We start from the raw sequence: 14084 nt of genomic DNA, 5'->3' as shown, positions 1-14084 counted from the left end.
TGCTCCTCCATGCGTGAGTTCTATGGTTCTATGGCTGCGTGAACAGGTCTTCTTGCTGCATATTAGGTGTCTCTATTTACTACGTTTAGGGCTGTTTGGACAGTGCCTCCATTAATTGTGTATGGATGTCTCCATGACCTGCATATATGTGACTCCATGAACTGCGTATGGATGTCTTCAAGAACAACGTGTAAGGAGTCTCTATGCCCTGCGTATAACTGTGGTAGGGCTCCTTCCAACTGCAGCTTCACCATGAACAACATATAAGGTTTCCATAACTGCGTAAAATTCTTTATTGACTGTGTGTAAATGACTGCATTGGATTAGGGCATCATCTGCAGCTAGGGCATCATACTAGACCATCGTATTCTTTAGTGTCTCTCCTTCTCCCAAAACCCAAGATGTGGAGAGGAGATCACATTAAGAGGATGTCAAAATGACTTCAATTCCTCTTCTATTTATACTAAAACGTAGATGATGAATAGACATGTCTATTGGGATTCTGAGCCTACTCAAGTTGTTGGCCGACTTGACAATTTTTCTTATAACATAAATAAATTCATAGCTCCATGAATACTTATCGGAATCGGATGATCTTTAGATCAATCCTACACCTCTCGATGAGAGGGATCCAATAAAAATATCAGCTGCCATAAATAAGATGACCCACATGGAGTTTGGCCCTAGTTGCCAATTTTAACAGGTTGCAACTTCAAGTGCAATATAAGTCACATTTTTTTATTTGTAGTTCCTCTGAGGACTGGAAGTGCAACTTCCAACCAAGGAGGAATAACGTGAAGTCTAGTCACATATTTGAACCATAGTGTCATTAAGACATATAAATGTGATTGGCAACTAGAGGAGAAGCATATGCTTAACCAAGACACCAATGGAACGCCTAGATTGCACTTATAATGACCAACATGATTCGAAACAAGACATGGTTTTACATGATAGATATGTATGGTTTTAGTCTATTGGGCTAACGCATTTAAGGCCATGCAATTTGATCTTTCAAGCAAATAGATATATGAATTTCCCTTTAATGGACTTATATGATATTGCCTCAAAACTCATTTGATTTCCCCTAACAAGTCTATACAGTTTCCCACAATAGGCTCGTGTGATTATGTCAATATAATTTCAAGTAATAGGAAATTGAAATGTTGAACTGTGAATTAGATTTTGAGGTGGAAATCATTGCAAAGAAGATAATGAGTGACAGTCTAAAATTATGGATGCCAAATTGGAGAGATGAGGAGGGATTCGAGTGCATATGCAAGGGTATGCTCAAGAGAGTGTATATTAATGTTGTGCACAGAGAGGGTGGTGGGCTGGTTGCAGGTGTTAAGGATAATCGTTCAAAACTAGAAACAATCTCTTCAAGTTTAGGCGGGACTTCTTGTATGGTTTCCTTTGGAAAATCAATCATCAACGTCTAATTTTAGATATTCTGCTAAAACAACAGAACTGGTTAATTTACCCGTAATATCGCATATCTTCATTTTTCCCACGGAACCGAAAATAAATAAAACTGCAGGTTATAGCCTTCTCAGGTCCGAAACTTAAGTTAATCTGCATGCATATCCCGAAGTGATATCCATCGAATCTTGTTCATTCACAATGAACGGTTACAACTGATCTGGAACTCAAAGGATTAAACCACATTTCATAACATATCGCGTCCGAAATCTAGATTAAACTCCATGCATTTTTCGACGCGATTACCGTCATATTTGACTCCTTCAAGCAGACGGTCACGATTAACTGAGGTATTAACTCAGTTTTATAATTTATCACATCCGTTTTTGGAATTAACGTCTGCACTTATTAGCACACAATCACCATTAGATCTGTTGCCTGTCGATCGGACGGTTCAGATCTTCTCTTGGGGTTCTCACGAGTTTTGTCGGGGTTTTCTTCGTTCCGCTAAGGATTTGCACTTCCGCCAAGTTTAACTCTTATCTATCATATTCAAGGTATCGCTAACTAAGTTCTATCGGTTTGAAATACATTCAATTTATTTAAATGCGCAATGAGTAAAAACTTAGATGAGACAACACAAAATTACACAAAACTCTAGTTCTAGAGAGGCCAAACTAGAAATCAACAACATTCAAAAATATTTCAAAAGAACTTCAAACCTCCGGTATTGACCATTCATGCACAGAAATACACAGAGACACAAAGAAATTCCAAAGTTTATAGTCTAATCCTCCATAGCCAAATCCCTTTACATTAATTCAAAACTTACATAAATACTTGTACATACAACAACCAGATCCTAAATCAATGGATCGAAACTGCCTAATCCTATCTAATCTGCATGATATTCTCCTCAAGAATCTCAATTAAGCATAACTACTTGAATTAATTACAAGATAATCCAAATCCCTAAATTCTAGCTCAAATCCTATCTAGAAAGCTTTGTAAAGTGACAGCTAAAGGATCCCACTCCTTTGCTTGTAAACGTTTTTTGTATTTTTGGAATAAAATTTGAAGCCTTTCGTCTTCAAGCCTCATGCTCCTGCATGAGACTCCTGAGGACAAAATTCTTCATGGGCTTCTGTCCATGAGCTCTTCTACAGAACTTCCCAACTTCTGTAGCATGGCATCTGTCATCCAAGTAGCATCAGCAATTGTTTGATCCTTCCATTTGACCAAATACTGAAAATACTATTGTCCTTTTAAATACTCTCTTGTCCAAAATTTGTTTTGGTTGCAATGCCTTTGCTATTGGTAACTATTTTACCCAATCAACCTCTTGTTCTTCCTAATCTTCTGTTGTATCTTCTGCATTTCCACTTTCATACCTGTACAAATCAGCAACATTGAAAATAGGAGATATTCCAATATTAGGGGGTAATTCAATCTCATATGCATTTGCAAAAAAATTCCTCAAGGCTCTGCATTGTCCAATTTTCTTAAATTTTAACTTGTTATACTCCCTTTTTGGAAATATTTCCTTCCTCAGGTGTGCTAAAACCAAATCTCCAACCTCAAAATTAACTTCTCTCTTCTTCAAATATGCTCTGCTCTTGTACTTTATGTTGTTATCCTATAACTTTTGTTTTACCTATTCATGTATTACTTGAATCTCTAAAGCAAAATCTTTTCCTTTAGCACTTCTCATTTCAGCTTTGCCCAAGTCTCTTAATTCAGATACTCCTCTTGGGTGCATTCCATAAACTATATGGAATGGACTCTGCCCCGTACTCTTGTTCGGAGAATCATTATAATCATATTCAGCCTGTGCCAAAATTTGATCCCATTGTTTTGGATGTTCACCTGCAAGACTTCTCAGAAGATTACCCAAACTTTTGTTTACAACTTCAGTCTGTCCATCAGTCTGAGGATGATAAGTTGAACTGAAACTCAGTTTAGTACCAAGCTTTTTCCACAATGTCCTCCAGAAATGACCAACAAATCTGGTGTCTCTATCTGAAACAATGTTTTTAGGTAACCCATGCAACCTTACAATCTCCTTAAAAAATAGATTAGCAATGTGAGTAGCATCACTGGTTTTATAACATGGAATAAAATGTGCCATTTTAGAAAATCTGTCAACCACAACATAAATTGAATCATTTCCTCTTTGAGTTTTTGGTAAACCCAAAACAAAATCCATACTTACCATATCCCAAGGTCTATCTAGAATAGGTAATGGAACATACAAACCTGTGTTTTGGCTCCTTCCCTTTGCATACTGACAGACTTTACAAATTTTCACATACTTCTCCACTTTAGATCTCATCTTCGACCATAAATAAAACCGATTCAACTGCTCATAAGTCTTGTCTGCACCAAAATGTCCTCCAAGTCCACCACTATGTTTCTCCTTGATTAAATTTTCTCTCATAGAACAATTTGGTATGCACAACTGATTTCTTTTAAACAACAATCCTTCTTGCAAGAAAAAATCTAGCCACTTACTTCTGTCTAATAAAACAGGATTTCTACAAGCTTCAAATGCCTCATTAAAATCTAAATATTTCTCATATAATTCCTTAAGGAAATCAAAACCCAACACTTGAATTTGACTTTCTTGAACTAAAATGTTTTTTCTGCTTAAGGAATTTGCTACTTTGTTTGATTGGCCATTTATATGTTTTAATACAAAATTAAAACTTTGAAGATATTCTACCCATTTTGCATGTTTCTGACTAAGCTTTGGCTATTGCATAATGTACTGCAATGCATGATTTTCTGAATAAAGTATAAACTCTTTAGACATCAAGTAATGTCTCCGCTTCTTCAATGATTGTACAACTGCATAAAATTCCTTATCATAAGAAGAATATTTCTTCTTGATTCATTCAGTTTTTCGCTGAAATAAGCTACAGGTCTGTCCCCCTGACTAACACCGCCAAGAGCTTCTCCACTAGCATCACATTTCACTTGAAAAGGTTTATTAAAATCAGGCAAAATTAAAATAGGTTTCTCAGTGATCTTCCTTTTCAACAGCTGAAAGTTCTTTTCTACTTCAACAGTCCATTTAAATGGTTGTTTATCCTTCTTTATAGTATCAATAATAGAAGCATTGATCTTACTAAAATTTCTTATGAATTTTCTATAAAAGCTAGCAAGACCATGAAAACTTCTTACCTCAAAAACACTTTTTGGTGAAGGCCACTCTATGATTGCCTTTATCTTCTCTGGATCCATCTTTAATCCATCAGCAGAAACAACAAAGCCCAAATATACCAATTCTTCCTTCATGAATGAACATTTCTTTAAATTTAGCAGTAACTTTTCTTGTTGTTGCGTTTGTAAGACATAACTCAGATGTCTCATATGTTCCTCTTTAGATCTGTTGTAAACTAATATATCATCCATATATACTATTACAAATTTACCAATAAATTCTTTCAGAACTTCATTCATAAGCCTCGTAAATGTACTAGGAGCATTTGATAACCCAAAAGGCATTACCATCCATTCATGCAGTCCTTCATTTGTTTTAAAAGCAGTTTTCCATTCATCACCTTCTCTAATCCTTATTTGATGATAACCACTTTTTAAATCCAGCTTTGTAAAATATTTTGCTCCACTTAAACAATCCATCATATATTCAATTCTAGGTAAAGGAAATTTGTACCTGGTTGCTATTTTGTTGATTTCTCTTGAATCAGTGCACATTCTCCAGCGTCCATCTTTTTTTGGGCTCAACACTGTTGGCACTACACAAGGACTCAAACTCTCTCTAATCCACCCTTCATCTAACAGTTCCTAAACCTGATTTCTGATTTCTTCATTTTCTGTGGGAGTCATCCTGTAAGCTGCTTTATTTGGTATATTTGCTCCTGGAATCGAATCTATATAATGACTGATTTTTCTAATGGGTGGTAACTCATTAGGAAAATCATCTACAATGATATCACAATAATTCTCCAGCATCTCTTGAATTTCAATTGGAAAATCAGAAATCTTAGTGGAAGTAATTATTACCTTGGGTTTGCAAATCAATGCAAAATTTACCTCATCCTCTTCAATCTGCTGCAAATATTCTTTTCCACTAAGCAATAGGGTCTTTGGATCAGATTTTCTTGATGCATCCTCTTCTTCCATAGGTAGCAATGTATGATTAACATCATCTTTACCAAATGTGTATGTGTTCTTTTTCCCATCATGCATAGCTCCTCTGTCATACTGCCAAGGTCTTCCCGACAATATGTGACACACATCCATAGGCATTACATCAAACAAAATTTTGTCTTTGTATTTGCCTAACTGCAACTCCACTTCACACTGTTCATTCACTAACAACTGATGTCCTTTTTGAATCCATGACACCTTATAAGGTATTGGATGTTTCTTTGTCTTTAATTTCAACTTCTCCACCACTTCTGTAGAGACCAAATTATCGGTGCTACCACTATCAATTTTCATTTGACAACACTTTCCTTGAACCTTGCACACAGCCCTGAACAAATTCTTTCTTTGTGCTGGTTCAACAACTTCCTTTGGTGGCTTTAAAAATACTTTTTTAACTACCAAAGATTCCCCTTTCTTTGGTACACTTTCTTCTTCTGGCACCTTTACTGTTTCTTCTTCAGTCTGAGCAACAATTACATTCCTCTGATTTGTTCCTGCATTTTCTAGGCACTCATAGGCTCTGTGTCCCAGCTTATTACATATGTAACATCTGGTTTCTCTTCCTCTTCCTTTGCCTCCTCTTCCTCTAAAAAAAATCTTGTCACTTGCATCACTTTCTGTGGGTGTATGCTGACTCGAGTTGTTGCTAGCTCCATCTCTAGGTGTTGTAGATCTTCCTTTACCACCTTAACTTCCCCTTCCTCGAAAAGTACCTCTACTTCTGGCAGATTGCTCCCTCATAAGTTTTTCTTCAGCGTTCAATACTATCTGATAAGCCTCTTCCACTGCTTTAGGAGACAGCGAACTTATCTCATCTTGGATCTCCATTCTGAGACCATTTATATATCTTGCAACCTTCTCATCTGTATCGTGAATTTGTCCAGCTCTTATGCTCACTTTGTAAAATTCCTCTGTGTATTCTTTCACTGTCAAAGACCTATGTCTAAGATTTCGCATCTGTCTAAATAATGACTGTTGATAATCATTTGGCAAAAACTTATATCTCAAATTTTCCACCATCTTGTTCCAATTTTTAATCGGCTGCTTACCAAGTATTTTTCTTTCTACCTGCACTCCATCGCACCAAAGTGTTGCATGTCCTTTCAATTTTGTGACAGCAAATTTCACTCTCTTTCCTTCTTCCATTTCTTCATAATTAAAGAATTTATCCATGCTATTAATCCAATCTATCAACTCCTCAGGGTTTAAACCTCCTATATAAACTGTACCCTCAAGTTTGGGTTTAGATGTGGATCCTAACACTGATTTAAAGAATCTCATTTCAAGAGTAACTTCTGCAGGTTCCTCTTCTTCTGCAGCGTCAACTTCAGGCTCTCTGACATCTCCATCTGTTTGATTTCCCATTTCCACTGCTTCTAATCTAGCTTGCATCTGTTGCATAGCTTCCAACACTTCAACATTTGCAACTGGTCTTCCTCTTCTTCGACCACCACGACGTCTTCCTCCAACTCTAAAATCCATGTTGGATTTCTTTCTCTGATCTTTGAGATGCTGATCAGTGTCAATAAGCTGCTCTAAGACCACTAATGGTGGGTTGGTTGCAGGTGTTAAGGATAATCGTTTAAAACCAGAAACGATCTCTATAAGTTCAGGCGGGACATCTTGTATGGTTTCCTTTGGAAAATCAGTCATCAACCTCTAATTTTAGATATTTTGCTAAAACAACAGAACTAGTTAATTTACTCGTAATATGGCAAATCTTCACTTTTCCCACGAAACCAAAAATAAATAAAACTGCAGGTTATAGCCTTCTCGGGTCCGAAACTTAAGTTAATCCACGTGCATATCCGGAAGCGATATCCGTCGGATCTCGTTCATTCACAATGAACAGTTACAATTGATCCGGAACTCAAAGGATTAAACCACAATTCATAAAATATCGCGTCTGAAATCTAGATTAAACTCCGTGCATTTTTCGACACAATTACTGTCGGATCTGACTGCTTCAAGCGAACGGTCATGATTAACTGAGGTATTAACTCAATTTTATAATTTATCGCGTCCGTTTTTGAAATTAACATTCGCGCTTATTAGCCAGCGATCAACGTGAGATATGTTGCCTGTCAATCAGACGGTTCAGATATTCTCCTGGGGTTCTCACGAGTTTTATCGAGGTTTTCTTCGTTTCGCCAAGGATTTGCACTTCCGCCAAGTTTACTCTTATCTATCATATTCAAGGTATCGCTAATTAAGCTCTGTGGGTACGAAATACATTCGATTTATTTAAATGCGTAGTGAGTAAAAACTTAGATGCGACAACACAAAATTACACAAAACTCTAGTTCTAGAGAGGCCAAACTGGAAATCAACAACATTCAAAAATATTTCTAAGGAACTTCAAACCTCTGGGATTGACCATTCATGCGCAGAAATACATAGAGACACAGAGAAATTCCAAATTTTACAGTCTAATCCTCCACAACCAAATGCAACCAAATCCCTTTACATTAATTCAAAACTTACATAAATACATGTACATACAACAACCAAATCCTAAATCAATGGATCGAAACTGCCTAATCCTATCTAATATGCAATATATTCTCCTCGAGAATCTCAACTAAGCCTAACTGCTTGAATTAATTACAAGATAATCCAAATCTCTAAATTCTAGCTCAAATCCTATCTAGAAAGCTTTGTAAAGTGACAGCTAAAGGATCCCACTCCTTTGCTTGTAATTTTTTTTTGTATTTTTGGAATAAAATTCGAAGCCTTTTGTCTTCAAGCCTCATGCTCCTGCATCAGAGGGTCTAGAGGAAATGCACATGAGAGGAATAAGTATTTTTGAGCAGGGTAGATGAAATGATTATGTGCCTGAGCAAAAGACAAACAAATAATGATAGTGTGTGAGGGAAGGTCGCTAACGTAAATCCCAGCTCTAATTTCACATTAAGAGATGCGATAAAATTTAATCGCATGCGATGAGTTTAGGTCACATTTCCAAAATGCGGGGAGGAAGGGAGCAAGTCACAAGTCACAAATTTAGCAGATAGTTGGTAAGTTATTGGGTATTGAGTTTGTGATTTGTGATTCGAGGATAATCTCTATTATCTTGGTCGCAAGTCATGATACAAAGAGGTAGAGAAGCGATAGAGGAGGGTGAAATGTAATGTGATTGACCTTCTTAAATACATGCAACAATTCCTATTTCTCCTCAACAGGTTGTAGTTAGATCCAACCTCGAATTGGTTTTCAAAACCATGATTTCTCACCAATAATTATGTTGAATAGGTTGCCTATAGATGGGGAAGTCCAGACATATCTCTTTTATCTTGAGGTCATAGTTATAACATGTTGCGCAATGGACGCATAGTTCGAAAATGTTTTTTTTTTTTTTGGTCAGTTCCTCTAAATAGATGGTACAGGGATTTCCTTCAAGTATTTGTACGCTCACCCAGTCAATTCTCGAAGGATTAATATTTGACTCATCATAGGGGCATAAGTTTCCAACCGCCAGTGCTACTCCATAGTAAGTGGTAATGCGATTTTGTAAACTTGTGGGCGCAACTCTATAACAAAATTATTTTGAAAGTTGTAGATTGACAATAACATTAAACCTGATACACCATATATGATTATGCACATTGCCCAACAAGTGTTGTATGAGATAGTCATGTACCAATTATATGCACTTTCTTGTGGCTTATTGGGAGTTCTCAAAAGGCCAACTTCAAACCCTTTGAGTGATAAACCAATTGTACATGGTTTTGCATCCAAGAGACACCAAAAGCAGCCTAGTTTGTTTTGTAACTTTGGCCTCGTTTACAATCTTCAACAACATTTCCGTGCTTGTTTGGTGAAGATTTTCTATGACAATGTAATAAGAATCACCCTCAGTTTTTGTTTTTGTTTTTAAAAGCAACATGACCATGGCCATGAACAGGTCTCCACACAAGACACCAATCGGGATTACCTTTATCCTAGATCCACTTCATGTAATTCTCTTTGCCTTAAGCAATAACAAGGAACAAGTGGGAAATCGATAACACGTTTTACTTCAGTTTCAGTTCATATCGCTTATCGAACCATAAAGACCATTCCTTATGGTAAAATGTTGGCAAGGTAACTTGATGATTTATAGTCCATTCCTCTTCATCATGACATGAACGTTGATTTGTAACCCATAAGGTATGGTCGCCAGAGCTGGTTCACGATGTCGTATATAGAGACTCCTTGAAAAAACAATCTATTTGTTTTTGGAAGCCAGGAATAGTTGAGCGTCATTCTCAAAGGTTCAAATCCATACAAGCCATACAACACCTAGAGGGATCCATATGGGAAATGAGGAACTTTCAACCTTCGCAGCAGAGTAAAGAGAATGCAATCTTCTTCATCCCATGGGCCGTTACAAATGTACCATACCTAAACATGTAAGGACATGCATAAGTGTTGCTTCTTAAAACAAAGCACCCTTTATTTACACAATCATGAATAGAGGATTAGTGCTGAAAGCCCCTTGCAACATTAATTGTACACGAATACTCTAAGCCCTAACTTATCCAGGAAATGGGAATGAGGTAGAAGCAAGGCTGGCAGACACAACAATATGCCTCACGAAAATATAAGCAATCCAGTGGCTTTGATGATAATTGAAAAAATAAAAGGGGTTTTGACCAGTTCAAGCCAAAGGGATATTTGTTAAGACCTTGAAAAGTGCAGGGGGGCCCAAAATTTTAGATATATAGGTTAACATTTTGGGTGGTGTTGTAGCAACTACAACACTTTCATTATAGATTGAATTTCATTTACTTGTATAAAAAACTAGATTTGATTACGATTTATTACATTAGTTGAAGTGATCACATCATTGTTTACCATAAATATATTTGCTTTCTTTTAAATTGTTTGTATCTGATTGTTTAGTTGAATCATAAGGATAGAGCCACGTGTAACCTTCCTACGCAGAACCTTGTGTAACCTATGGCACTTGTCTTAACTAAACCATTATACATTGATGATCGATTTCACAGTTAAGATTTTGTTGAATAGATTAGCTCATTTGAATCACAAGGACGGAACCCTATGTAATCTGTGGCACTTGCCTCAACATTTCTTTTTGTCAATTTTTGCATTGATTAAAATGTTAGAAGCTAAGACCTAACATATATTGTGCCTTATGATTCACAAGATTACCAACCCAGATTGATGAATTAAATGTAATGGAATTCTAATGCAATTGAATTGATTGACACTTACAAATATTTGTTGCAGTAGGGATTGGTATCTCTAGGAGGTTGGTGCCTACAAATATCTCTAGTAGTGGGAATTGGTGTTTTTAGTAGGTTGGTACCTATGAATATTTACAACAGTGGGGGTTGGCATCTCCAGTAGGTTGGTGCCTAAAAAAATTTGTAATAGTAGGTTGGTGCCTCCAAAGAATTAACAAATTAAAAAAAAATAAATAAATAAATAAATTGAAGTTTTCTGCCTAGAAAGTTTCCACACAAATGTTGTGTTCCATGTTCTACAATTGATGGGTCTCTTATGTGATCATTCTCTTATGGTTCATAAATGTTTAAATAACATTATCTTATACGGATCACCCACATCCTTAGTATAAGTGTGTACTCAACAAATCTACCTTGCCATCCTCCTTGTTTTTTTCTTGCTTAGAGCATTTCCACCACTCTAGAACTAGAGGGTATCTGTTTATACCACTATTTTCTTCAAGACGAGTTTCCTTTGTGATCTTCTCATTCTTTTTAAACAATGAAATATGACAAGCTTGTTCTTCTCCATTTTTCTCGCTCATTAACACAATAAGAATATTGAGCACACTTTTATCTGTTTTTCGAACCCATTAAAACTACACGAAAAAGACACCATTGAGCTTATTGCCATCGTCTTTTGTTCCCACTAATCTATGAAGGTGTACAAAAGAAATAAATGGGGAATTTACTAGAGTCCACATGAAGAAATGGCAACCTCTATCACATGGATTTTGGACATGGTACCTATTTGCATCATTGCCTTACAATTATGTTATAACTTTCCTAAGAGTTGTAGCATGCATATGAGACATATACTCCTTGGTAGGTTACTTTTCTAGTCAGTATGGAGCATGCTTCAATGCCTCCTGCATTGTTGCATGCTATCACATGGTACTCATAAGTCAATTCTACTAAGTCACTCTTGTGTCATGTCAACTATGTCCAAGGGAATTCTAAACCTTAGTCAACAAGTTGCAGCCTTATTGACCTTTTGTGTCGATTATCCTTGTGTTAGTTGTGCTTTGTGACTTCATCTCTTCACAACAACTCTTATTTGTTCCGTGTTGATTGATGGGGAATACATCAAGGTCTTCATTTTACAAATTTGTTATTATTGGTGTCAACTCATTATCTAGGGAAGGGATCTTGAAACTAGTAGTGCCTTGGAGCTTGCAGTCCTTGGTGGCAAGCATCTTCATGAATGACAATGAATTTTCATCATTGATCTCTTATTAGTTGAGTCCATGAGTGTTTGATATCAACTCATCTATCCATGCTCGTCGAATTATGCTAAGTACTTTAGGTTCCATTTTCATCATTGGTAGATCCCCCCAATGTTTGTTAATGATATACTTCAAAGATTAATAATCAGATGATTTCTACCATGCTTGACATCAACTCATCTATTCACATGATGTAGACTCGTACCATCGAGGTTGGGACAAAGACCTTGGGTTTGGAGGGCATCTCACTCATACGTGCTATCCATCCCAAGTTGTAATGGGGTATTTTACCATCTTATGTACTTTGATACCACTCAAGGGCACTCTTATTTTGTGTCTTATGTGTTACGGGTGTATACTATGACATAGATCCACATTGTATTTGCTCATGGCTATGATATTTTTATTGACAACATGGATCTACAATGTATTCCTTTGTGGCCATGTATCAGCATTTCATGTCATGGATCTGTAGTGTATTATATTGGTGGCCATGTTCAATTCTCTTGTACCAAGCATGGGCATGCCTAGCTCAAGGATGATCTATATGATTAATTACTTGGATGTCTTGCAAGTCCTAACTGGTTCCATGGTTCTTGAATCCTTGCTTGCAATACTTCACCATATTGTAATGTATTTGGGCCATCATTTTCTCTTCTGACATCACACATTAGGTGGCATCTATTATAACCTTGTTCGACACCCTAGAGATGAGGAGAAACCCTACTCAAATTACCTTAGTTGGAAGGATAAAATACCCTTTTCCTAACCCTAGGAAGACAATATTTAGTGCTCCATTACACTAACTAGCTTGCAATGGAGTGATACAACACTCCACTGCAATGAAAAATGAAAGATGAAGTTACCTCTATGACTTCAGATGCTCTACAATAAAGTGATGAAGGGTCACTCTTCTAGAAAAGCTTATTTCCAAGGAGATCAATTTGGCCTCGAAGGCAATGGCTTGCCAAGAGTCTAGTGGTGCCTAAAACTATATTCTCTTGGCCTTGGTTATCCAAATACATCCTCCCATCTCCTTGAGAAGCCTACATAAAGAGACCCTTCCTAAGGGAGAAGGGGATATGGACAGAAAGATTACAAGTAAATGCTAGTGAAATTCTCAGGAGAAGTCTCTTTGCATGTCCAAGTGAGATTGACTTTAAATTATCAACCAAGGAGTGGTCAATACCAAGGTAATAGAACAAAATGTTTGCATCAAAAGTAAACTATTGTAAACATTCTATCTTCTTTAATGTGGATTCTAGTATATTTCCCCCAAACTTTTCTAGTCATTTGAATGCATTTGATTGGATTTGGATTTACTTGGGAAATCTAACTTCGATGTAGTGAATACTCTAATATATCTTTAATAGGAGAGTAGATTTGGATTCCTTGTTTGTGATGTGTGAAGGATGTAGGTGTCAGCAACTAGAACAAGATCTTCAGGATTTGGAGTAGATTTAGATTCCTTGTTTGTGATGTGTTGTCAGACCAGGCAGTAACTCCTCAAAACAAATCAATTCATATTATTCCTTCAGGTTGGTCTTTATTATATACATGAGGGAGACTGTTCACTTCATCTCCCAATGACTGTTCATATTTCTTATTATTTATTTACATTGATTATATTTATTCACCCAATCTTAATGATTAGGTGTCAACATTCCCCCCCTTAATTTGAAGGGATGTTGGTGAGTCCAAGAATCATTCTGAATCGTTCAAGCTTTTCTCTTCCAAGTGCTTTGGTGAAGATGTCGGCAATTTTCTCATTAGTGGAACAATGATGGAGATGGATTGTTTTGGCCTCAACATGATGTCGAATCAGATGATATTTGGTATGGATGTGCTTGGTTCGATCATGGAACTTTGGGTTCTTGGCCAACTTTATTGCAGAGGTATTGTCAATCATGAGTTGAGTTGATTGTACTTGTTTTACCTGCAAATCTTCAAGAATTTTCCCGAGCCGCACAATTTCTTTTGTTGCTTCAGCTGCTGCCAAGTATTCTGCTTCTATTGTGGAATCTGCTGGAACTGA

The 14084-nt window shown here is 36.7% G+C and overlaps 1 pseudogene; it reads right to left on the bottom strand.

Annotated features, from left to right (window-relative positions):
• Positions 1–8824: 8824 nt before the first annotated feature.
• On the bottom strand, positions 8825–11368 carry LOC149174120 (E3 ubiquitin-protein ligase APD4-like; annotated as a pseudogene).
• Positions 11369–14084: the final 2716 nt, after the last annotated feature.

The sequence above is a fragment of the Pinus tabuliformis genome, chromosome 4_1 (assembly GCF_031772625.1).
Source record: "Pinus tabuliformis cultivar Carrire ecotype Pingquan chromosome 4_1, CPIR1, whole genome shotgun sequence".
NCBI lineage: Eukaryota > Viridiplantae > Streptophyta > Pinopsida > Pinales > Pinaceae > Pinus > Pinus tabuliformis.
This window is presented reverse-complemented; position numbering and strand designations above follow the sequence as displayed.